This window comes from Piliocolobus tephrosceles, chromosome 19 (assembly GCF_002776525.5).
Source record: "Piliocolobus tephrosceles isolate RC106 chromosome 19, ASM277652v3, whole genome shotgun sequence".
Lineage (NCBI taxonomy): Eukaryota > Metazoa > Chordata > Mammalia > Primates > Cercopithecidae > Piliocolobus > Piliocolobus tephrosceles.
This window is the reverse complement of record NC_045452.1, coordinates 16,807,612-16,834,702: the sequence shown is the minus strand read 5'-3', so window position 1 is coordinate 16,834,702 and position 27,091 is coordinate 16,807,612. Positions and strand designations below refer to the sequence as shown.

General features: G+C 42.9%; 1 protein-coding gene across 1 annotated transcript in view; it reads right to left on the bottom strand.

The window, feature by feature from the left end:
- Window positions 1-27,091, bottom strand: part of ISX (intestine specific homeobox) — an 83,110-nt gene that overhangs the window by 5,463 nt on the left and 50,556 nt on the right. The window lies entirely within an intron of this gene.

Here is a 27,091-nt window from a genome sequence, read left to right as displayed (position 1 = left end):
AAAAAAAAAAAAAAAAAAAAAAAAAAAAAAAAAAAAAAAAAAGAAAAGAGATGGAGTCTTTAGGAGATGATTAGGTCATGAATTCTGAGGCCTTATAACAGAGCTTTTTAGCCCCTTTCACCATGTAAGGATGCAGCAAGAAGGCACCATCTTTGAAGTGGAGAGCTAGCCCTCACCAGACAGTGAATCTGCTGGTGCCTAGATCTTGGACTTCTCAGTCTCCAGAACTGTGTGCAATAAACCTCCATTGTTTATAAATTACCCAGTCTAATATATTTTGTTATAGCAACAGAAATGGACTAAGACACTGAGGGTAGATTGATTAGATCATTCTGCTAAGATCCTACGACTGGTATATGAACTCATTCATTCATTCAGTCAATAAATATTTAGTGAGTACCTAGTATGTGCTAGGCTTGATGCTATGGAACACAACAGTCTGAAGCCAGAAATGGTCTCTGTCATTATGGAGATCAGAGGCCAGCAGAGAGGAAGGAATTCTAATTCCTAATGATTCCAAAACCCAGGGTTTTATTGATTGTTTCAGAATGACTTCTAAGACAGCAGAACAATTTTCAGATGCAGTATTTTAATTTTAATTTCCATCTGGAGGGGTGATATAGCATAGTAGTTAAGAACAGACTCTGAATCTTGATACTGTGATTTCAAACCCCAGCTCTACTATTTACTACTAATAATAGAGAATTAAGGGAGGTAATTTATATAGTGTTTAAATTGGAGAAATGTAAGAACCACTAAGAAAGGGCTCTATCTCAGGTACCTAAAACAGTGCCTGGCATATACTAAGTGCTCAAGAAATGTGTGTTGAATGAATGAATCCATAAATTACCCATGTGGGTCTACTTAATTCAACACTTAAAGGGAATGACACCTCCTTATCTGGCTTGCAGAGGCTGCCTGCCCCCTCAGTATTTCATTTCTGGCATCAGGGAAGACTTTCAGGGTTTGAGCCTTGTTCTTCTTGGGATGAGTGTGGCTGGTGACAGATGTCATATTAATAGCCTCTTGAGGACCGGGCCTCATTCTTTTAAGTTCTGCTCCAAGGCTCCTGCATGGTAGCAAAGATGAAGGAGGAGCTGGTTCTCAGAGTTTCATCTGAACAGGATGGATTTTGCGTATCCTTCTGCAGCCGTGATCTCTGACTATAGCTCAAGCCTTTCCGAACCCTCCCCCTCCTCTGCTCCCAGTTCTATTCAACAGAGGACACTTTGCTTTCTGTGCTTTCTTTCCCATGGGATGGTTGTATCGGGAAGTAGGCACTTGTTTCTTATAGAATCCCTTACTTCTAAGACCCACTCAGAGGAAAGAAGGTTTAATTACTACGGACTCTATACTTTATTTTACTCTGGGAGACAAAGTTTAATAACACTTAGGAATTAGGTCAGATATTTTTCCCCCGTCGGGTTCTGCTGACCAGCACAGAGCTTTCTCTGATTCATCACATCTTCTAAATCAAAGCAACTCAGTATGACTTTTACTTTCTTTGTTTTCTAGGAAGAGATAATCTCAAACAACAGTACATGACTCAAACTCTCCTCTTCTTCTCCTCCCATAAGATAATCAAACAGGTAAATCCTGGGGCTGCCTGTGGCCCTGTCTCAATACAGTGTCTCACTCAGAAAAGCTCCCCTTTCCAAAAGGAAACCAACAGTGCTTCATTTCTCATTTGTCTCTCAATGGAATGCCAAAGAACAGAATCTTTATTTATTTATCCCTTTGAAAGAAGATTTAAAATACCACTGATTGTAAGATGAATCCCTTTTTTTATTTTTATTTTTATATTTTTTGAGACAGAGTCTCGTTCTGTCGCTAGGCTGGAGTACAGTGGCACTATCTCAGCTCACTGCAACATCTGCCTCCCAGGTTCAAGTGATTCTCCTGCCTCAGCCTCCTGAGTAGCTGGGACTACAGGTGTGCACCACCACACCCAGCTAATTTTTGTATTTTTAGTAGAGATGGGGTTTCACCATGTTGGCCAGGATGGTCTCAATCTCCTGACCTCGTGATTCACCTGCCTTGGCCTCCCAAAGCGCTGGGATTACAGGCGTGAGCCACTGTGCCCGGCTGAATCATTATTTTTTTTGTAGCACTAAGGAAGGAAAAAACTCTGCCAATTTAATTATCTTCTACCATCCATTGTAAAATGTGGCCCTATTTCAGAGTTGTTAAAATGTGGAAAAATGTATGTCTTAGATTCACTGCAAAATAGTAGTATATAGCATAACAACCACCACTACCACAACCACAACCACAACCACAACAAAAAGTAGCGTAGAGGAGCCTGGGACCGAGGAGCTCACTTGGCCTTTCACTTCCCTAGTCCTGGATATCAGGGACAATGACAAAAAAAATCACTTCTTGTTGTTTCATCTGTATCACTAATTAACCTTTTCTTCTTTCATTTCTTAACAGCTTATTTTCTTAAAATATATAATTTTTTAATTTGAAAGGCTCACTATGTGACAGATACAGTTTTTTTTTTTTTTTTTTTTTTTTTTTTTTTTTTTTTTTTTTTTTTTTGAGACGGAGTCTCACTCTGTTGCCCGGGCTGGAGTGCAGTGGCCGGATCTCAGCTCACTGCAAGCTCTGCCTCCCGGGTTTACGCCATTCTCCTGCCTCAGCCTCCCGAGTAGCTGGGACTATAGGCGGCAGCCACCTCTCCCGGCTAGCTTTTTGTATTTTTTAGTAGAGACGGGGTTTCACCGTGTTAGCCAGGATGGTCTCGAACTCCTGACCTTGTGATCCGCCCGTCTCGGCCTCCCAAAGTGCTGGGATTACAGGCTTGAGCCACCGCGCCCGGCTGACAGATACAGTTTTATCTCCCCTTACTCTTTTTCTCCCAGAGGGAATCACTGTCTTGAATTTGGTTACATACGTTACCCTCATATATGTTTTCTAATTTTTATGACAGATGTTTGTATCTGTATCAGTAAAACCTTACCAACTTTTTTTTATTTTACCTTTTTTTTTTTTTTTTTTTGAGGCAAAGTCCGTCTCTCAACCAGCCTAGAGTGCAATGGCACGATCTTGGCTCACTGCAACCTCTGCCTTCTGAACTCCAGCCATCCTCCCAACTCAGCCTCCCAAGCAGCTGGGACTACAGGCGCGTGCCACCATGCCTGGCTAATTTTTTTTTTTTTTTGTATTTTTTTAGAGACAGGGTTTCGCCATGTTGCCCAGACTCAAACTCCTGGACTCAAGCGATATGCCTGCCTCGGCCTCCCAAAGTGTTGGATTACAGATGCGAGCCACTGTGTCTGGCTGGTGTATTCTTTTTTTTTTTTTTTTTTTTTTTGAGACAGAGTCTGGCTCTGTTACCCGTGCTGGAGTGCACTCCACATGCTGGAGTGCATCTCGGCTCCCTGCAAGCTCCGCCTCCCGGGTTCACACCATTCTCCTGCCTCAGTCTTCCGAGTAGCTGGGACTACAGGCGCCCACCACCACGCCCGGCTCATTTTTTTTTTTGGTATTTTTTAGTTGAAACTGGGTTTCACCATGTTAGTCAGGATGGTCTCGATCTCCTGACCTTGTGATCAGCCTGCCTCGGCCTACCAAAGTGCTGGAATTACAGACATGAGCCACCGCACCCGGCCCCCTGGTGTATTCTTAAAATACAAAACATTCTGAAGATCCTCTCTCTTGAATGCTGCTTGTCTCTCTCAGTATTTTCATGGAGACGGTGGCTGCTTCACTCACCCCCAGATAACTTTGCCCACCCCCCGACCCCCGCCCTTAACTCCTACTTCCCTCCTTCACATTCTTCCTGATACTCAATCTGCCCGCATTCTGTTTCCTCTCTCTTGGCTTATTGTGTAGATCAAGTTGGCAAACTTCTTCCTTAAAGGACCAGTGAGTAAATATTTTAGGCTTTGCAGGCCACATGGTCTCTGCAGCAACTACTCAGCTCTGCCACTGTAGTCTCAAAGCAGCCACAGACAATATTTAAATTAGCAAGCGTGGCCATGTTTCATTAAAACTTTATTTGTGTACACTGAAATTTGAAATTTATATAATTTTCACGCCATGAAATAGTACTTTGTTTTGATTTTGTTTCAACCATTGAAAAATTAAATACCTGCAGGGCGCAGTGATTCACATCTGTAATCCCAGCACTTTGGGAGGCTGAGGAGGGCAGATCACTTGAGGTTAGGAGTTTGAGACCAGCCTGGCCAACATGGCGAAACCCCGTCTCTGCTAAAAATACAAAAATTAGCCGGTCATGATGGCAGGTGCCTATAATCCCAGCTACTTGGGAGGCTGAGGCAGAGAATTGTTTGAACCTGGGAGGTGGAGGTTGCAGTGAGCCGAGATTGTGGCACTGCGCTCCAGCCTGGGCAACAGAGCAAAACTCTGTCCCATAAAATAAAATAAAATGAAATAAAATAAAAAATAAAATAAAATAGTAAAAATCTAAATACCATTCTTAGCTCAGGTCGAGGGCTGTATTTGGCCCACGGGCCATAGTTTGCCAACCCTTTATCTAGATTATTGTAGCCTCTCAGGAGTCCTTAAATTCTCTCTGCCTCGCCCATTATCCTAAATTCTCCCCAGCAAAGGAGAGATGTAGGCTGAGATTGCAGGCAAGAATCCTCCCCTTTCAGCATCTGGGAGGAGAGGACTACAGGAATACTCATGCACTTATAATATTGTGTCTGCTAAGGGGACGTCACACAGTCACACATTCTCTCTCTCTCTCTTACACACACACACACACACACAGATTTTAAGGGATTCCTTTAAAAGTCTTCCATACCACGTGACTCCATTTGACCAGGAATGATTTCCCTCCAGCCCAGCTGGCTCCCACCCACTCTCCTTGCACTGCTGGTGCCTCTCCATTGGCCAGCACTTGGATTCCATTCAGGCTGGAGAGCAATAGGCAGGAATTAATTTAAAGAGAAAAGGATTTTGAGTCAGCAAATGTTTGTTCAGCAACTCCTGTGGGTTCAACATCTGGCTAGCTTGTTTTATTCCTCTTACCATCTTCACAATCAGGTGAGGAAACTGAGGCTCAGTGAGGATAAGGGGTTGCTCAAAGACAGAAGAGCAGTGATGGAGCTTACAAAATCCACATCGTGTCTCCTCTTGGGAGCTCTGATGGCCTTTACAAAGGTATTGACTCCTAGGAACATTGAGTGCACGCATTAGTGAATTTGTCGGCATAATGAGACAGTAGAAAGCAGGAGCAAGAGCCCTGAGCTGGGAGATGGGTGCCTGCATTTTGCTCCTGTCTCCTCCTCCAAGGGTCTGTGCTATTTTGGGCAGGTCTCTTGACTTTTCTGGGGTTTAGGCCATGTTGTTGGATGGGGTGACTTTGCCCAGTTTTACTCTAGGACTGGGAGCAAGATTTTCCCTTCTACACCTGCTTCTGGGTGTCAAGAGCTTTGCCTTTTGTTTTGAAGAGGCTTACTAAAACACAGGGCCATTGAAAAGTGGGATTTCCATGTCGGAAACTCTGGATAGGCTTAGCAAAGCCTCTGGGTGTGGCTGGAGTCCTGCTGCTGGATAGTCCATGGGGCACCTGGGCTGCTAGGCAGGACTTGATTTAGGGACTGTCCTTGCTTGAATGACGAGGCATAGTCTGGGGAGTTGACTGGACTCCTACATGGCTCCATGCTGCTGCGCACAGGGAGAATATAAGACTCATCCCAGGCTGCCTGGGTGCCTTCCACATGGTCTTGGTTCTTTGATCTTCTTCTTGGCCACACCTCACGTCTCCCTCTTCTACTCCAAGTCTAGTATTTGAGCATAATTTTTCAAAAAGTTAAAAACATGACATTCAGCTATAAAATGAATAAAGATTTTATTTAACTCATTAGTTAATAAAGGATTAGTAAGATATTAAAACAGTTTCAAGGAGAACACACACACATGCACACACATGTACACCCATCAGGGATGCTGAAATAAATTTGCTGATAGATGCAAAATTAGTTAAATTAGTTCATATTCTACAGGGTCAAACTTTTTGGTTTTGGATTATCGTTACAGGCTTAGAAATTACTTAGGACCTCTCAAAGAGCTTTTATTTATGTGGGTTATATCTATCAATATTTGCTGTTTTTAAAATTATTTATTTATTTTGAGACAGAGTCTGTGTCACCCGGGCTTGAGTACAATGGTGAGATCTCGGCTCACTGCAACCTCCACCTCCTGGGTTCAAACAATTCTTATGCCTCAGCCTCCCGAGTAACTAGGATTACAGGCCTATGCCACCACGCCTGGCTATTTTTAATTTTTTATTTTTATTTTTAGTAGAGACAGGGTTTTGCGATGTTGGCCAGGTTGGTCTTGAATTGCTGGCCTCAAGTGATCTACCCGCCTTGGCCTCCCAAAGTGCTGGGATTACAGGCATGAGCCACTATGCCCACCTAATACTTGCTGTTTTAGAAGTTAAAACTGAGACATTTTTAAAACACAAGAATACACAGGCAAAATTCCATTTGCTGTCAGAGCAATACTAAGCAATACTAAGTATCACAAGTCATGTAGTCTCTGGAAGACATCGCCATACACTCATGAGAAAAAGAGTGCAAAAGGCAAATAGTGCCTTACTATTATTATGAAAACAGTTTTGACTTAACAGGCTCCCTGAAAGCGTCTCAGGCAATCTCCTGATGTACCCAGGTGACACTTTGAGATCCACTGCTCTTGGGCAATAAAATGTAATGGTTGGGATTATATTTTTCCCAATAAAATTCACTTTCATTGATATGGACAAGAATCATTTGCATTACCGTGAGCTCTCTATAACTTCTACCCATAGAGAGCTGTAAAATAGCCCAGCTGATTGAAGTCAGCCAAAGATACTCATCTTGGTAAGAATAGGTAATCCCTGGAGATCCAAGGGATAATACACAGTACTCCAGGGAGAGGACACCCAGTGCTTGGTTTTGTTCATTTCCGAGTCTTTGTCAGTTTTTGCTGACACCACAAACCCTCCTCTGGTTTCCCTGGTGACAGGGCCGCCTGGCTCTCTCCCTTCTGTTTCTCGTCTGTCCTTACGGCATAAGCTCCATGTCCGTCTTTCCTCTGGGCTCTTCCCTTTGGCTCCAAAGAGCTTATTGTAGAAGTGAAAAAAAAAAAACATACAGTAAAGAGATTAGCATAATCCTAATTATCCTCTAGGCAATGCAGAAAAGAAAAAACATAAGGATAAACATATTGAGATTTGCTCTTGCTCCAGCACAATTCCCTGAAAGGCTTCTTTTAAGCCTGGTATCCTGGGAGTGGCAGTGTTTTCAGCGTGGCAGACAGAGCAGTCAGGAAGCTGGGAGCCCAAACAGCATGAGACAAAGCCACAAAACAGAGGCCGTGCATCTGTCGGTAAGTCTTTTCTGTCTTACGTCTCACCTTGATAATGAGAGGAAATAAATGTCTTGGTCACCAAACTAGGATCATGGTGTGGAAGGAGTTCAAATCTAAACCTTATGGGGGCAGGGGGTGCATCTTGATGAGCCCAATTGGAAACACACAAAAGACTGGTCTAAGGAGAAGAGGAATCAGCAAAGATTTATCTAAGCAGAGCTACCCGGATGGGGTGGCTAGCAAGTCCTTGCATAAACCAGCATTGCTTTTGGTTACATGTAGTAGAAAAATGCTTCTATGGCTTAAACACATAAAGGATTATTTGTCAAATAGACCAAGTGCTTCATCGCCTTTCTTACCGTGTAGGCCTATACTCTCAGGCTTGTCACCTCATAGTTAGTTGCACCATGGCTGTTGCATCCCTAAGAGTCTTCCAGTAGGAAAGAAGGGGGAAGGGGCAAGCATCACCAAGGAGAAGAGGCCAATATACCTACATTCATGCACACATGCACACACAGCACACACACACAGACATGCACACATGTGTACATGCACGACTTTTCCTAGAAGGAAAAGCATTCCCTGGGGCTTCTGCTACATCTCGCTGGCCACAGCTGTGTGTACGGTTCTCCAGGCAGGTGGGAAATAGGTTATTTTACCCTTCTCAACCTTTGAAATAGAGAAAGACAAGGAGAAATTGGTTATAAATAGTCTTTGGGTAGACAATTCACAGTGTCTGGCCCAGCCCACTCGTGAGAAATACAGGGCTGAACAGACTTGACGTAGAACCCAAGGTAAGGAACTAGGGGGTAAAGTGCAGGTCTGCATCACAGCCAACGGGTTCCTGCCTTCCCCTCCACTGCCAATGTCCCTGCCCACTCCCCCTGCCATACTCCTTTGTAGGTGCAGCCATACCTACTCATTATTTCCGGTTTTCTGAATGCACCCCTTTGTTTCACACCTTCGTGATTTTTTTTCATGCTTTCCCCTCTGCCTAGGATGCCTCTCTCTGGTCACCCTCCTCTATCCACATAGTGCCAGTGCCATGTGCCAGACATACTCCAATGAACAAGATCCCTAGAGTCTCTACTCTACTTTGACTTAAATCCTCAGGGAAGGGACAGAACTAAAGATGGAGCCCATTCCTGATGGGCTGTGGGCCACCTATGGAGGTAAGTGTTGTTATCATGTCCATTTTAGAGTTGAGAAAACTGAGGTTTGCTCAGCAAGTTAAATGCCCATCGAGTTAAATGACTTGCCTGTGGTCACAAGGCTTGAGAGTGAAAGAGGTGGAAATTGAACCTGGGTTTACCTGACCCAAAGTCAATGTGTTGTGCTACCTTTTACTTTGCCTTTCAAAGGACAGTGCTTCATATACGTGTGAAGACTGCAGGCAAATTCTTGAAGAATCGTTCTTCTCAGAAAGATACATCGCTATTCTAATTGCCCATGCCTCCCTAGATTGAGTGTTCTCAAGTGTAGGGCCTGGGCCGTATTTAATTTAACATCTTTGGAGTTCAGCGTCTTGTCTGTCACGTAGTAAGAACCTCAAAACCCAAGAAACTTTGATTTGATTCCCAGCTCCACCAAGACTGTTGACCTTGGACAATTTGCTCAACCTTTCTGGCCTCAGTAACTCTACCTATAAAGTGAGCCTCAGTTGTGAAGCTTGTTACTATGGTGTCTAATAAGCCTCCCAAATGCTTTATTTGGATCAGAAGTCATGAGTTTAGAGATATCATTGCCATGGATGGCAAAGGCTTAACTTAGTTCTGGTTCCTTGAGGTATTTGGTCATGTACCTTTCTATGACTTTCAGCCCTGTAAAAATGAGGGAAAAAATACCTTCTTCAAAGTATTAACAGGAAGATAAAAAATAACATACATTATAATAATAAGACTAGCTACCATTTGTTGAGCACTTACCATGTGCGAAGATCTCTGCTACACCCCTTTCATGTCGTTGCTTGAAGACTTAAAAGAACACAGGAATAAATGTATTATTATTCCCATTTTTCTGATGGTGAAGCTGAGAGGTTAAGTAACTTTCCCAAGGTTGTCCAGATGATCAGACCTGATTTGAACTCAGGATTGACCCCAAGGACTGTGCTATTAAATGGCAACTATAAAATGAAGCCATGTAACTACAAAATGCTGTGGAACATTAGTCCATGTACTCAACATAGGTTGCGTGATTGAACAAGTCAATGAATGCATACCTTTTCCATCTTTTAGCTTCTCTTATTTCATGTCCAACACAGTGCCATACATATAGCAGGCATATAGTGCTTATTGATAAGGAATAATGAATGAATGGGCTTTGCGATGGTTAATTTTATGTGTCAACTTGATTCCATCAAAGGTGCCCGGATTAAGTATTATTTTTGGATGTGTTTGTGAGGGTGTTTCTGGATGAGATTAGCATTTGAACTGGTGAACTCAGTAAAACAGATTGCCCTTCCCTAGTTGGCGGACATCATACAACCACTGACGACCTGGATAGAACAAAAAGGCAGGGGAAGGAGGAATTCACCCCTTTTGTTTCCTGCCTGCTGAGTTGAGACATAGATCCTTTTCTGCCCTTGGACTGGGTTTTACATCACTGGTTCCCATGGTACTCAAGCCTTTGTACTTGGTGTGAAGTTAAACACACATCCCCAAATGGATTACAACGTTGTAAACAGTTTCCCCAGGTCTTTGTCAGAAAGCTGCTCCCCTGCAGCTCAATATTCACCTCTTCTACCAGCTTAGTTCCCTCTTGGCATCCTAATTTTCCCAGAGTAATTTCATAGTAACTCCCAGGCAATTGACTGCAGTGTCATCAGCCGGTCTCCAGCTTGTGCACACGGCAGCTCATGGACTTAGCCTCCATAATCATGTGAGCCACTTCCTCATACTAAATCTCTCCATTTATATATATTTATATATTTATATATTTTATATACATTTATATATTTATATGTATTTATATATATTTATATTTATATATATATATCTGATTGGTTCTGCTTCTCCATAGAACTCTAATAAAGGCTTATACACCTTTGCATCCTTGTCTTACCGTACATAACCTGTTCATTCATTCTGCAGATAGTTATTAGGTGCCTACTGAATACTAGAGCTTTTCTAGAGGTTAGAAATAAACCCAGAGCAAGGGATAAAATAATTGCATAGGAAGTAGTTTGCAGAAGTGGAATGAAGAGAACCAGCGGATTGACCCCCTCTCCAGCCCTCAGCCCCAGTTGTTGAGATTAGTTTATGCTCTTGGAAAAACAAACCAGCCGCCTGCCTAGTTGATCATGTCATTTAATGTGCTATTTCCCCTGCTTTTGCTGTTCTTCCTGCTGGTGAAGGTCCTTTGCGAGCAGAAAGGAACTCTCTTGTCCTGAGAGCATGTCCTCTCCTTCTTTGTAGCCCACCTCAGCTCCAGTTGATCATCTCCGGCAGGTGACACTGCAGTCAATTGCCTGGGAGTTACTGTGAAATTACTCTGGAAAAATTAGGATGCCAAGAGGGAACTGAGCGGGGAGAAGGGGTGAATATTGAGCTGCAGGGGAGCAGCTTTCCGACAAAGACCTGGGGAAACTGTTTACAACGTCGCAATCCATTTGGGGATGTCTGTTTAATTTGTGTCATCAAAAAATGTCTATGAGATCGTAGTCAAATTGCTCCAGCTCCCAGGGCTTTGGTTTTCTCATCTTGCTTTAGCTTCTTGCTGGCCTTCTACTCCTTGAACGCAAGCTCTGTGGCCTCTGAGTCTTCGTTCTTAACACTGTTTGGGATACTCTTCTGTCTTCTCTTTACATGAATGACTCCTCTTCATCCTTAAAGGCTCAGCTTAATGTCACCTCCTCAAAGAGCCTTGTCCAAAGCAGGCATGCCCTACTTAATCCTGAGGTGACTCTGTATCACATGTATTACTTCTGATGTTACTTTCTTCACTTACTTATAAACATGTTCATTATTTATCCTTACTACTACTACTACTACTACTACTACTACTACTACTACTACTACTAATGTAAGCTCCATGAACTGTCCTGCCTTTGTCCCCAGGGCCTGTCCCAGGGCCCAGAACATAGTAAACACTCAATAAATATTTGTTCGGAGAGTCAATAATAGGTAGTTAGTTAATTACATTATTTCTAGCAGCACTGATATCCCCATTAGAGAGGGACAGAGATCTGGCCTGGGAGATGGTGGACATCTGGTACCCAAATGCTAGCCACAGCTGTCATAGCGTGACATTCTCTGCTAATGCGTCAACAGATATGTCTTCATTCTCTGGGCAGCAGGAGAGCCAGGGACAAAACAGCATGGTCTAGAGGAATCCGTCATGCTGTTGGGACACAGGGTCTGATCTAGCTGATTTGCCCTTTCAATCCATGTGCAAGACAGGTGCTTTTGACACCTAGAGTAAAGGTTTACTTCCAACTGAATCCTGGTTCGTGGGAGTGAAAAATGAGCTCGGTGTAGTACAGAGGCCTGATTTGAACCTTAGCTTTGCTTCTGAGGAGATGTGTGAGCTTAGGCAAGTCACTTTGCCTCCTTGAGCCTCATTTGTTTTTCTTTCTTTGTGAAGCTGGGAAGATAGAATTAAATATAATAACGACTGATACAAAGGTGTTTATGAATGTCAAATGCAGGGCAAACATGATTCTGTCCTTCTTTCACCTCTTCCTCTTCCTCCCTCTTCTTCCTCTTTCTACTCCTCCTCTTCCTGACTCATGTGTATTATTCTCTAAGTCCAGACATCTGTTACATAAAGTAAACAGCAGGTTTATTAATATGAAAGGAGGGAAGGACCTGTAGGATTGTACATCTCTGAATCACAAGGGATAGAGGCATGGACATGAGACTGGACACCAGATTTTATTTGCCTCCCACACTAGCCTGCCTGCCTGTCTAGAGATTTTAAAGGGCTAACCCTGGAGCAAACATCTTGGACCAATGGCTTCCACTCCTTGGGCCTCATTTCATCTTGAGTAAAGGTGTGGGGCCTATCAGGGATTGCCGAGTTGTTTCTATGCTAGATAAGAGACTGGAGCTATCATGGGGCTCCATGGGAAATGGTGCTGGGATGGACTAGTGATGTCTGCCACGAATCTGTCAGGAAGAGTGATGGTGCAGGTGCCCTGTACTGGGCCTCTCTGGTCCAAAGTGCTATTTTGGGCATTTCCTTGCAGTGACTGTCTAACTGAATTGTCACAGTGAGTCAACTCAGAGAGATACACGCAGTCTAACATTTTGTCTGTGACAGAGGTGCAGAGAGAAGTTTCATCAGAGAGTACACCTGTTTTCCAAGACTTCAACCTTAAAGTTTAAGGATTTCCTTCCTAACAGGCTTTGATAATCCATTAGGAATCAATCACTCATGAATTTAAGCTTTTTGGGAAATGATTTAAAATTTTCACCCCAGCAGCCTCCTGAGGAAATGAGTTCCGTAAGTTTATTACCTGCTGCATCACCTGGTGCTTCTTTTTAAATTTCTTTTTTAAATCATCCAAGCCATGAAAAGGTGAGGGTGGTGGTGGCGTCTGTCTCTAATCAGAAACTGGTGAATGTGCCCACGGTCACCTCACAGCCTGCCCTGAATTCTGTGGATTTCATTTTTGTGTCTCAGTCTGGAACTCTCCAGAATGAAGAGGCCAATTGTCCAGCTTGTCAGGCAGTAGCCCATCTGTGGAGTGAAGACAGTTCTGTCATTTCCAAGTCTGGATTAAATGCTGCCTCCTCTTGGAAGCCCATCCACATTGCCTAGGGCCAGAATCAATCTCCCATTATTCTGAGCAGCAGAAGCACTTGGGGATAATATAAAAACTATCTGCTGCATTTAGAAAAACTCTTTATACATTATGAAGCACTTCCGAATCATTTTGGGTACCCTGAATTTATAATAATGATCATGATAATAATTAATAATAATAGCTAATATTTATACAATCTTGTGTGTTGGCTACTGTGCTAAGCATTTTATCTACATGGATTATCTCATCTCCACAGCCAACTTTTGAGAGAAGCACTATTATTCTCATTTAGTAGGTGAGGAAACTGAAGCACTGAGAGATTCAGTTATTTTCTCAAATTTAAATGTGAGAAAACAGCAGCTCAGAGAGTATACGTGAAGAAACCTGGGTCATAGTTTCTATTACATCAAGTTGCTTCCCTCTCTCTCTCTCCCCAGCTTTTCTCTCAAGAATATTTCGTATTGTGTCATGTATTATCATTTGTTGCTACTTGCTTGCTTTCCTTAGTACATTATGAATTACTTGAGGTCAAGGTTGTGCTTGAATTATTCTTGAACATTTACTATTCCTGGCTGGGCGCAGTGGCTCATGCCTGTATTCCCAGCACTTTGAGGGGCCAGGGCCGGAGGATCTCTTGAGGTCAGGAGTTTGAGACCAGCCTGGTCAAAATGGTGAAACCCCGTCACTACTAAAAATATAAAAATTAGCTGGGCATGGTGGTTCTAGGGTTGGATTCTCATCTGAATGCTTGATTGGGGAAGTAACTGCTTCCATACTCACAGTTCTTGGTAGCCTGTAATCCCAGCTACTCAGGAGGCTGAGGCAGGAGAATTGCTTGAACCTGGGTGGCAGAGGTAGCAGTGGGCTGTGAGCTGAGATTGTGCCACTGCACTCCAGCATGGGCAACAGATTGAGTGAGATTTTGTCTCAAAAAAAAATATTATTCCTTTTCCAGAGCATAGACTAGGATGGGTTCATCAAACTCTTTCCTTTTCCTTTGGGCATGAGTGAGGCTATAATTCTCAGCATTTCCTATAGTCAGGAGAAACCATGTGCCTGAGTTGATGAGGACAGAAGTGACTTGTCTACTTTCTGGCTTTAATCCTTACTAAAAAACCACCCTTATGGTTCTTTATGTTCTGTTTCTACCCCTGTCTACAAGCTGGATGCAGAGGTTCCAGTGGAAAACTCTGAGGCTAGGGGATGGGGAAGCCACAGGATGGCAGGAGGCTGGGTTCCTGAATGACAGCATGGAGTAGAGCTAAGTTCTCTTCTTATTTCTCTATGACAGGTATTGTGTTCTGATGTGAATCCTCATGAAGGATTTGGAGTTATTTGTTATAGCAGTGGTCTACCCTGATTAATAAGCCAAGCCACTAGCCCTTAGCACAGTCAGTCAGCGAGTATTCTGCCTACATAGAACCTTGATAGCTACGTGTGTGTTGAATCAAACTGTTTTGGTCTGCCCCTTTTCTGACTAAAATTTTTCTCCATTTCCTCATTAATTAATTCCTCTAGAATTTATCATGTATATCAGTTATCCACTGCTATGTATAATATTATTATAATCTTGTGGCTTAAAACAACTTGCATTTATTATCTCGCAATTTCTCTGGGTTTGAAGTGTGGGCATGGCTTAGGTGGGCACTTTGCAAGGTTATCATTAAGGTAATGATTAGGGTTGGGTTCTCATCTGGATGCTTGATTGGGGAAGTAACTACTTCCAAACTCAGTTCTTGGTAGAAGTCAGTTCCTTGAGCTATGGGACTGGGGATTTCAGTTTCTTGATGGTTGTTAGTGAACACTGTCTTCAGCAACTGGAATCTGCCTATAGTTACCTGCTACAAACCATTCCCTAATATGGCTGTTTGCTCTCTCAAAATCAGCAACAGACTGAGAGATTCCACCAAAAGGGGCACAACAATTTAATGTAACATAGTCACATAATCATTTATATGTAATCATGTATATTCCATTGACTTGGCTACACACTATTGGTTAAAAGTAAGTCACGGGTCTCACCCACACTCAGGGGTTTTCAGGTATCCTTTTCTTATTCCCTCCATACTTTCTAATCATCAGCTCTAGCGGGGATGATTAGCACCAGGTGTGTATAGTGTATGATTGTAATTGAGGCAGGGATTAAAGGGGTGAGATAAGGGGAGCGGCTTGTTGCTGGGGAACTCATTAGGAACTTTCTAATGTCTAGGGGTCTCACAAATGCCCCAGAGGTTAAAGGGATAGGTCCAACTTTCTATTTGAGAAGTGCCATTTCCTTTTTATTAGCCTAAACATATGAACTCGTGGCCCAGGAGGGCCTAATCAGTACTCTGAAGCTGCCCAACAGCTGCCAGTGTCCTGCCAGAGGCTTGGTACAGTTAGTGATTGTCATTGAAGCTGAAAGTAATGAATTAGATGACTCTTGACTATTTGCATTTAATTTTTAAAAATTATATCACAAAACTGGGGCATGATGAAGGATTGCTGTCAAAAAGGAAAACAGGTGGAAATACATCCTTAGGCACCTAAGGAAGAAAGATTGGGAGGAAAATGGAACCAATCTCCTGTGAGCTCACTCTGTGTGCCAGGCACTGTTCCCAGCTTTCAGAGGCACAAAGCCATTTAAATTTCATAAGCATTCTGTGTGAGCTAAGGTGATATACTCATTTTTCAAGTGGGGAAACTAAGGTTCAGAGAGGGTAAGTAACTTGCTCAAGGGCACACAGCTAATAAGTGGCAGAGGCAGGAATAAAACCTGGCTCCGTTTGACTCTAGGGCAATATAATTGCCCTTGGTGGTGCCAGCCTGGGCTCTCTTCACTTACCTTTACTATCTAAACATTTTTAAACCTCTCATCTACGTATAGATTTCAGAGCAGGGACGCACTTCAGGGAGTGCTTGTCTGGATCTGCCCTGTAGTGAGGTTAGGGAAGGAGAGGAGAAAGGAAGCAGCAGGTACAGCATTGTCTTCCTACTAGAACTTCTTACAACCTATGGAGGAAGAGCATAGAAGTGACAGAGAGCTTGAGATCTTCTGGGTAAGGCTTTGAGAGCTGTTGATAAACCCTAATCTTCTTAGAGCATTCTCGAATTGTGTTCTGCAAATTGTCTCCCAAATAGTTTTACTTTGTTCATCTCCACTGTCACCTTCATAGGTCTCCATCATCTTTCTCTTATGGTTAATTGTGACACCAAACAGGTGGTTGGCTTCAGTCTTGTTTCTGTCTGATCCATTCTAAATACGACAGTTAATGGGATCTCTTCAAAACCAAAAGTTAACCCTTTAAATTTCCTGTTTTGAATACTTCAAGGGCTTCCCTTTGCTATTTACTAGTATTATATTTGAACTTCTAAACATGGTTGACAAGGCCCCCAAATTTGGTCTTCTCTTTAATTCCTCATTTCTCACCACTTTTTTCTTGCTCTTTCTAACCAAAAAGAATTTTTTTTTTTTCCTAAAATTCTTCAGGCTCCCCCTACCATAAGTCTTTGCTTGATATACTCTTGCTTGTCCTAATCCCCACACTTCAGATGATTCTTAAGGAGATAGACACATGTTTTTACCTGCCTGGTATTTCCTACTTCTTCTGGAAATTGAACCTTGACTTTCTTTGAGGAATTGCCACTTTCAGGCCATGTGATTTAGTAGGAGTGTGACAATACCCCAGTTCCTGGTCGCAGTGAATCTGTGCAGAAATTGACTGTGACTCAAGTCTGGCCAATGAGCATAGCATTGAAGTTCTTGCTGGAGCTCTTGGGAAAGAAGCTTTCTTCCCCCAGAGTGGTTTATCTGAAGCATGCAAAGCTGGAGCTTGCGGGGCCTTCTTTACCACTGCCCTGGAGAAAGCCTCCTTGAGAATAAAGCTCACATAGGGGAAAATAGAACACAGAGACAAAGGCCTTTTTTTTTTTTTTTGTTATTTCATTTTAACATCTAGATCTAGTCATGTCTAAAGCAAGAAACCCTGCATTTTTCAATTGTATGAACGAATATATTTTCTTTTTTACTTTGGTCATTTTAAGTTAGATTTCTGCCACTTACATTTAAAAGGGACCTGCCTTGAAACACTTGTCTCTCCAGTTAAAGCCTGAAGTTCTTTCTTCATGCCTATTTTATATTTGAGAAGGTTTAAATGTCATAGTTATTTGATTAGTAACTTTTATTGAGCACCTACTAGGTTCTAGATGCTAGTCAACAAAACAGGTAAAAACTTCTCAGGGAACATACATTAAGGTGGAGGAAAGAAGTAACAACCAAGATAAATAAAATATATAGTTTATGAATGGTGACAAGAGTTAAGGAAAAAATAAAACAAATATGTGGAGAAATTCCAGCTGTAAGTGGGAAGATAAGTAAATGCAGATTTTGTACAGAGTGGTTAGGAAAGACTCCACTGAGATGAAAACATTTGAGCAAAATTTGGAGGGATGTGAAGGAATTATCTATGTGGTTGTGTTCCAGGCAAAAGGAGCAGCACAATTAAAGATCTAAAATGGGAACATGCTGATAGGTTACATGCTTCTATAGTAATTCCATTTTACCTTTACAATTACATATGTTAGGTCAATAGATAGTATATTAGAACATACTCTCTCCATTTATACATTATTTTCTAGTATATCAGAACATACTCTCTCCATTTATACATTATTTTCTCTGTGTTTCAGTTTGAGGGTTTTATATTGATTGCTTTTTGAGTTGCTAATTTTTTTCTTCTGCTCAGTTTGCTTTGCTGTTAAGTCCATTCATTGACTTCTTTATTTCAGATATTGTGATTTTAAGTTCTAGAATTTCCACTTAGTTCTTTTCATAAGTGTTTCATTTATCTTCTAAAATTCGCCCTCTGACCACTAATCTGCACAAATTTTATTCTAAAATTCTTTAATATGTGTATAATAATTATTTTTAAGTACTTGTTTGCTCATTCCTAAGTCTAAGTCATCCGTGGGTCTATCTTTATTGACTATATTTTCTCTTGATTATGGGTCACATTTTCCTGCTTCTTTTCATGTCTCATAATTTTCAATTATGTGTTGGACACTTTGATTAAAAGAACGGTAGAGACTGAATGAGACGATACATTTTATTTTGTTTTCTCCAGAGAGTGCCCACCCTTTTCCATATCACGAAGCTAGGATGAGAGGCTGATCATTCAGATCCCACCATGATCAAGCTGAACTGGGCTGAGTTGAAACCTTGTTTAGTTTTAGATTACTCCTAGTTTCAAATGAAATAACCGATATCTCTCATCTTCTGTTATGCCAGTGTCCAACTTCCTGTGCCAGTGTCCAATAGCCACTGGTGAGGGACTGATCCACTGATCTTATCAGAATTTGAGCTAGGAGGGAGTTGGTTTGCAGCTTTAGTAAGTTTCAGTTTATCTCCAGATTTAGCCTAAGCACTGCACAAGACTGCAAGATCTATCTCTGCTTTCCAGCTCCTCCCCCACAGCTGCTGGCTCAGCACAATTCCTGTGGGGGAGAACTGTTGCGCCAAAAGATTTATTATTGCATTTGGACTCTTTGAGATTCCAATCTGTCACACCAGCCCACATTGTCACTAAAAGCTCGGTTGGTTTATCCTTGTTCCAGCAAAGCTCCTCTGCCTATGGCAGGCCTTCTTCTCCACCCACACATATCCAGACCTGGCAATTGGCCCAGGTATGAGAGTAGCAGTTGCTCTTTCCTCACTGATGAAGGGCTCATTCCTCTCTGGCATTTGGTTCATTTAAACTTTTTTTGCATTCACCACTCTTGTGTGACTTTAAAGAGAAATACAATATTGAGTTTATCTGGTGTTTTATTCTGTTATTGATGGGAACACTGGTCCTTGTGCATTCTCACTGGCAGTGGATCTCCTAGGATCTCCTACATTAACTTCAGTCACAATAACATTTGTAATTACTTGTAAAATTTCTGACTCCTCAGCCAGTCTATAAGCCTCATGAGGACATTAAATTATGTCTGCTTTGTTCAGTGAAGTGCACTTGGTGCAGCCCAGGGCCTGGCACATTGTGGGTGCTCCGGTCTGTCATCAAGTCCCTGTGTCAGATGCTGGAGCAGCAAGGTGGGTTAGACCATCTCAGTCCTCAAGCTTCTCACGGTCGAGATGTGAGCCTGAGTCAGAGCACACCCATTCCTTCAGTTGGCAAAGGACTGTCAAAGCCCAGGTCTTCAGGGCTGTGTATCTAGATTCACTGTGCTTTGAGGAAATCATGACATGGGACACGGAGGGGCCAAAATCTCTTTTGTCCAGCTGAGCCTTCTTCCATGATCCATAATCCAAGTGCTGCTCTCCTCTTTGGGTGGGGAAACAGCCAGATTGTGGAGGGTGGGTGCCAAGTTTATAGGAAGATTGTTGGTCTGGCTGACCCTGCGTCTGTGGGTCTCAGCTTGAAGAGAATACCAAGCCTAGAAGAGCCTCTGCTGAGTAAAGAACCACTGAAATTCAAGTTCACCAGCCTCTGATAGGGGAAACAAAGTCAACATGAGAAAATCATATGCCTCCAGGCACACCTGAGACATAATTTCTACTCAATCTTTATCAACAAGAAGAAGACAATAGTAAGTATTTATTGGTACTGTCGGCGCTAGGCATTGTGCTGAACTCCTTTTTTTTTTTTTTAAATTTATTTATTTTTTGTTTGTTTTTGTTTTTTGATTTCTTCTTCTTTTTTTTTTTTTTGGAGACGGAATCTGTTGCCTAGGCTGGAATGCAGTGGTGCGATCTTGGCTCACCGCAACCTCCTCCTCCTGAGTTCAAGTGATTCTTGTGCCTCAGCCTCATGAGCAGCTGGGATTACAGGTATATGCCGCCATACCCAGCTATTTTTTTTGAGTGTGTTTTAGTAGAGACAGGGTTTTGCCATGTTGGCCAGGCTGATCTCGAACTCCTGGCCTCAAGTAATCTACCCACCTCAGCCTCCCAAAGTGTTGGTATTCCAGGTATGAGCCACTGTGCCCGGGCAACTAAACTATTTTTATATATTATTTAATTAATGTTACTCTGTGAAAGCAGATGTTCTTACACCTATTTGGCAAGTGACACACTTGGGTTCAGATAGATCAAGCTGCTTGCCAAAAGTCACACAAGAAAGTGATGGAACCAGGATAGAAAACCCAATACCTGATCTCAAAGCCGGTGATGATGATGATGATGATGATGATTTTTTGCCACGTCCATGGCATTGTCTACCACTTCTGTGCAAGGCACTATAAATTCTATTTACAAATATTATTTCTAATTTTCTGAATTTGATAATAGGACATTTCTAAGTAAGGATACTGATATTCAGAAAAGATAAGGAATTTACACCGTGTCACTTAGCTAGTATGTGCTATAGTTAAGATTTGATCCGAGGTCAGGAACTCCAAAACAAAATCGAGAGCTTTCCCCTTTTGACCTGGATACTTTTCATCTGCTCATATCTGTCTTAGTTATTTCTCTGCCCTGCTCTGTGCCCCCCAAGCCTGACCTCTATGGACTGCACCTGCAGGGCTCTTGCCATTTAACTTCTGGTCAGGTTTGGCCAGTTGGGGGAGTTGGAGTTTGGGAGGAGAGAGATGTTGGGGGTCTGGAATCACCCTGTCCTCCCCGCTTTTTTGTGGCTTTAGTGATGGATGGATGTGTCTCTTTCCACAGCTTCTGGTAGGTGGCCCCTTGTAAAGAACCCAGCTCTCGACTGGACCCTGATAGCAACTTTTTCTTCCTTTTTCCTTTTCGCCCTAGGAGAGGTCACAGCTTCTTGCTGTTGCTAGTGCCTGGGTTCCTCAACATTCCCTCTGGGCTGTCCGAATTCTGCCCACCCCTGTGTAGCCATCATAGTCCCTTCGTTAAAAATCTCCTCAAAAATACCAGATGAGCGAGTTTCTGTTTCCTGCCAAGACCCTGACTGGTATAATTTCTAATCAGAGATCCAAAATTTGGGAAATAAGATTTCGAAAGCTAGCTTGGCTCAGAGCCTATTTTGAAAAACGATTCACTTCCTTCCAGAAAAACGGTTCCTATCTTGGCCCCAACTCACTGTCCACCCTCTACAGATCTCTGTGGTTTAACTGCAGGCTCTCCATCCCAGCCAAAGTGCCTGACCCCTGGGGTTGGCAAATACCTGACATTTCTGGGCATCTGTGTCTCACGTCACCCTCTTGCTGCACTTCCATGGCACCAACTATAGTGGCAGCTGAGAGCAGAGACAGTCTAATTAGACTCATTCTGGGTGTCAGTGGGAAGGGGAGGGACAGATGTTTCTTCCTTGTAGCTGTGGGAGCTGTTCCTGCTTGAAGGCTGATGTATGAGTGGGATCTTTGGGTGGGAGCCCTTAGGAGAGTAACTTTCCAGCCTGTCTCGGCCAAGACGGGGGAAGAGTTGGCTAAAGATCTTGTCCTGGGGTGGGTGGGGGAGACTTTATTCCTTGTCATCTTAACCTGCTTCTCTTTTCTTGTCTCTGTCTCCTGCCTCACCAGGCAAGGCCTGATATGCATGTTTTAGGCATCCAGCAGGGCTTGGAAGCATAGATCAGGGCCGGAGAGTGGAGTAGGTGGGGGACCTGCCGTGAATCAAGACCGGTGACAGGAGTTTTCTGGCAGACAGCAGGTGTTCTCTCTGTTAGTTGGCGGAGAAAGCAAAAGGAAAGGAAATGATATTCATGGTACATGCAGTGCTGATAGGCACCACTTGGCATGCGTTGGCTCATGTGGTCCTCGCCGCAACCTTGGAGAGGGGCCGTGGTGATCCTACTTTGTAGCTGATAGAACTGAGGTTTTCAGAGTGGTTATGCGATCTGCCCAATCCTGCATAGCTTGAAGAGGCAGGGCAGGGTGGTGAACCAAGGTCTGGCTGACTCCTGAGTCTCATTCTGTCCCCTCTACACACACCTGCACAGGTCAGATGACTCTGCAAATGGCAATGACCAGTTGGCAGAGCTTCCTGAGGGAAGGCAGTCCTGCCTCCTTCTTCCCTACATCTCATGCATAGTGCTAGACTCAGAGCAAGCAGCGCTCCATGAATTCCTTAAGTCCTAAGCTGTCTGAGGCCTTAGAGATTATCTGGTATATCCCACCTTTATGATCCAGAGAAGGTGACCAAGGCCCTGAGAGGTGGAGAGATGTGCTGGACATCACACAGAGCATTGAAGTTGAACTGAGCCTTACACATGGACCCTAATGCTCTGTGTGATGCACCCCCCTCCCATCAGGCCAGGCACCATCTGCTGTCTGTCCATGCCTGCAGCTCTTCTCCCTGCTTTCTGCATTCAATAACACCTGCAGGCCGGCAAGGTACCAAGAGAGTTTACCTGTCTATTTAGAAAAGTCACAGACCCAGGTTTCTATCATTTCCAAATGCGGGAAGATCAGCCAACTGCCTCAAGCCTCATTGCATGGAGCAGGATTTTTCTTTGGTTCAGTAGAAGTCATTTAAATCTTTTGAATTTTAGATTTTTGGGCTCTAAAATGGGAATAATGAGACTTCCTTCAGAGAGCTGTTTTGAGGATCAAAGAGATAATGGATGTGGCAAGACAAAAAACTTTAAACGATGTTGAGCTGATGCAAGAGACTGTGACTGCAGCATAACGTCTGTATGGGAAGAGGTTAGGGACACAGTGCTGTTATGCAGGGCTACTGGACAATCAGTTTTGAAGCTTGTTTGCACAGGAAACTATTTTGTTTTTAAACAAAATTACTTTGCTTTTTTCTGGTGTTTTTGCTAAGTGGCTGATGGAGGTTGGGAGGACTTAGCTCTTCAAGCTACTCCTCAGTGCCTTGTTGGTTATTATAGTGATATTACTGATTACCTACAATGACCTTACGTATCTTGCAGAGCCCAGAAGCTATCTTATTAATATCAGTTCTAGGGTTGCAGTGTCCAATATGTGGCTACCAGCCTCATGCGACTATTTTAATTTAAATCCATCAAACTTACATACAATTAACTATTCAATTCATTCATCATACCAGGCCACCTTTCATAGCTGCATGTGGCTAGTGGTTGCTGTATGTGACAGCACTGATACGGAACATTTTCATCACTGCAGAAAGTTCTGTTGAACAGCAGAAGATGGACTGTTCTAGAATATCTGGCAATGCCACAGCTGGCCGAGTTATCAGAGTACATCTAGTCTCATTCCTGGCTGGGTGAGGTGGCTCACTCCTGTAATCCCAGCACTTTGGGAGGCCAAGGCGGGTGGATGTCCTGAGGTCAAGAGTTTGAGACCAGCCTAGCCAACATGGTGAAACCCCGTCTCTACTAAAAATACAAAAAAATGTGCCTGGTGTGGTGGCAGGTGCCTGTAATCCCAGCTACTCAGGAGGCGGAGGCAGGAGAATTGCTTGAACCTAGGAGGCAGAGGTTGCAGTGAGCTGAGATCGTGCTACTACACTCCAGCCTGGGCAATAAGGCGAGAGACTCTGTCTCAAAAAAAAAAAAAAAAAAACAGAAAAACAGAAAAACAAAACTACATCTAGTTTAACTCCTGATTTCACCGAGAAAGGAACAGAGGTCTAGAAAAGTACAATTGTCCTGGGATCCGGTGTGTTCAAAGTGCTCTGGTAGTGATGTCTGGGTCTTAAGTCATCAACTGACTCTCCGGAGGCCGAGGCCAGCAGCTCAGGGTGTTTCTGGAAGGGAAGGGAGGAGAAGGGCGTTTCCTTCTGGATCCTTAGAGAATTGGAATGGGATGTAGATATGGATGGGAGAGGCAGACACCTGCCTGAGTGGTGAGTAGAGGGGCGGATTGTCTCCCAGGTGACACGTTGGCTGCATCATGAAGGATGCTACGTCTGCGTTCTTAGGCCCTGCTGAGAAACTTTGGTATAAGTCTATGGAGTGACTCTGAGATTCCTGGCTTGGAAGCTCCACTAGTTAGACAGCCTGGCCCACCAAAGCTGGGCTGGATTCTTATTCTGGCAGAATAATATGGACACCTGGGAGTCACACAGACCTGTGGTCAAATCTGCACTCCCCTACGCCATGGCTATAAAACCCTGCACAGGCAATTGGATCTATTTGAACTTCCATGTCTTCAGCTAGAAAATGAGAGTAATATTAATAGTTGTTCCCTCTTAGGATTGTGAAAAATTTTTAATTTTTTTAAATTAAAAAAGTTTTTAAAAATGGACAGAAAAATTGTATGTATTTATCATGTGCAACATGATGTTTTGAAATGTATATTTTAATACTTTGTGGAATAACTAAATCTAGCTAATTAACAAATGCATTACTTCACATTGTTATATATATATATGTGTGTGTGTGTGTGTGTGTGTATATGTGTGTATATATATGTGTACATATATATATATATATATATATATTTTTTTTTTTGTAGACAGGGTCTTGCTCTGTTACCCAGGCTGTATAGTGGCACAATCATGGCTTACTGCACCCTCAACTTCCTGGGCTCAGGTGATTCTCCCACTTCAGCCTCCAAAGTAGTTGGGACTACCAGTGTGCACTACCATGTCCGGCTAATTTTTTGTATTTTTTGTAGAGATGAGGTTTTACCACGTTGCCCAGGCCAGTCTCAAATTCCTGGTCTCAAGGGATTCACCAGCCTTGGCCTCCCAAAGTGTTGGAATTACAGGCAAGAGCGACCATGTTTGGCCAGTTACCATTTTTGTGGTGAAAACAGTTAACATCCACTCTCTGTGTTTCAAGAGTACAATATATAGTTGTTGACTATAGTCACCATGCTGTGCCATAGATCTCTTGAACTTATTCTTCCTATGTATCTATAATTATGTATTCTCTGACCAACTCTCTCCAACCCACCCTCCCCACTAACGACCCCAGCCTCTGGTGACCACTCTTCTACTCTCGACTTCTATGACATCAGTTATTTGAGATTCTGCATACAAGAGAGATCATGCAGTATTTGTCTCTCTGTGCCTGGCTTATTTCACTTAACCTAATGCCCTACAGGTTTATCTATGTTGAAAATGACAGAATTTCCTTCTTTATATGCTGAATCATATTCCATTGTGTATATATGCCACATTTTCTTCATCTATTCATTTGCTAATGAACACTTAGGTTGCATGTAGAATATTTAGTACGGGGCCTAGCCCCAGCGGGTGCTCAATAAATATTAAATAATATCATTAGAGGGGGTTAAATTTGCAAGACTTCCGAATATGCCCAAATATGATTGTTATCTGAATCACAGTCTTGATCTGAAACTATTGCAAAATCTGTTGCAGGGCTTAACATGTTACACATCCACCTTCACGCGCTTTTCACGTTGAAATAATTTCTTTGGTTCCAGCTGTTGTCAGGGAGGAAGCATTTCTTTGGCCCTTCTGGGGTAGTAAGCACACAGCTTTGGGGGTGGAACAGATTGAGAACCTTTAAGTTCATTTGGATGGTGGGCATGAAAAGATGCTCTCTCTTTGGGATCAGGGCTCACCCACCCACAACTTTTATCTCAGGCCCATAACTAGTGTTACAGCACCTTATGAAGGTTCTGAGACTGAGTCTAGAACTTTTACTGAGACCTGAGCAACAAATCTGCTGTAATCCTAAGAGCCAGGTGTTTACCAGCCCAAGGCTTCAAAGAGAAGCAACTAAAGAGGAGGTGTGTTTTAATCTCGGAGTACATAGGACACAGTGTTCCTGATGAAGGCTCTCACCAACAAAGGTCAGACTGGAGAGGAATGGAAATGTGTATGCATTAACACCTACAGTTGTCCATATCACTCAAGCTAGGAGAGATGCAAGTTGCAGGCATATTCCTCCACAGGGCGGTTGGAGGACCATCCAGGTGGCCAAGGTGGGTGTATTATGGAAGGAAAGAAATTCCGGAATGAATAGCCCCTCGAGAGGTAATGGTCCGCTCTTAGGCAATGGTTTTGAGGCTCTGTCTTGTTCTAGGGGGTCTGAGAAATCACGTCTTGTAACCAGGGATTACAGTCACACTTTTTTTTTTTTTTTTTTTGAGCTGGAGTCTGCTTCTTTTGCCCAGGTTGGAGTGCAATGATGCAATCTTGACTCACTGCAACCTTTGCTTCCCAGGTTCAAGCAATTCTCCTGCCTCAGCCTCCCAAGTAGCTGGAATTACAGGCACATGCCACCACACCTGGCTAATTTTTTTTTCTTTTTTTTGTATTTTTAGTAGAGACAGAGTTTCACCATGTTGACCAGGCTGGCCTTGAACTCCTGACCTCAAGTGATTCACCCACCTTGGCCTCTCAAAGTGCTGGGATTACAGGCGTAAGCCACTGTGCCCACCCAGTCATACATTTTATTCAACCCTTTTCCCATTATGGGCATGCAAGGAGTCTAAGCACATGGGTATAGATCCCTTCCATCCAGTAGATGCCCCAGTGATTATCTGCTCTCTAGAAGACAAAGACAGTCAAAAAATAACTTTACTTCTGGTTATTTTACTCAGTCATTTTCTTATTTGCCCATTTATTCAACACACATTCATTGGGTATGTAGTGAATTCTACTTCCATCAGTTTTCTCAACCATACAATGGGAATCCTATTAGAACCTAACTCACTGGGCTGTTGTAAGGATTAAATTTAAGTAATGCACATAAAGCTTTTAGCAAAAATCCTGAAAACAGAGTGTGTGCCTAAAAAAAGGTAGTGATTATTATGGCTACTATACAAGAGGTACTATGCTAGGCATTGAAGCTGCAGAGAGATAAGGCCAACTCTCTGCTCTGGGAAAGTTCTCTGCCTAATGGAAAAGATGATAATTATCAGTAGAAGCATGGTCCAGTTACAATAGGAATAAAGTAGAGGGAGTGACTACCTTTGTATGAAAGGCAGAACAGATTTAGAGAAGAGGGGCATTTCAATGGGGTTTTGAAGGATGGATAAAAGTCCTCCAAGTGGAAGGTAAGGATGGTTTTTTCTGAAGAGGGGTCACCACATGTGAAAACACAGAGCTCTCTTGTCTTTCTCTCTATCTCTTAGGCTGAGGCCCCAGACAGACTTGCCAAGTAGCTGACTCCCTGTGTATTATGGATTCTCAGTGCTCCATCAGCCCGAACTGAACTCTGCTAGCTCCCC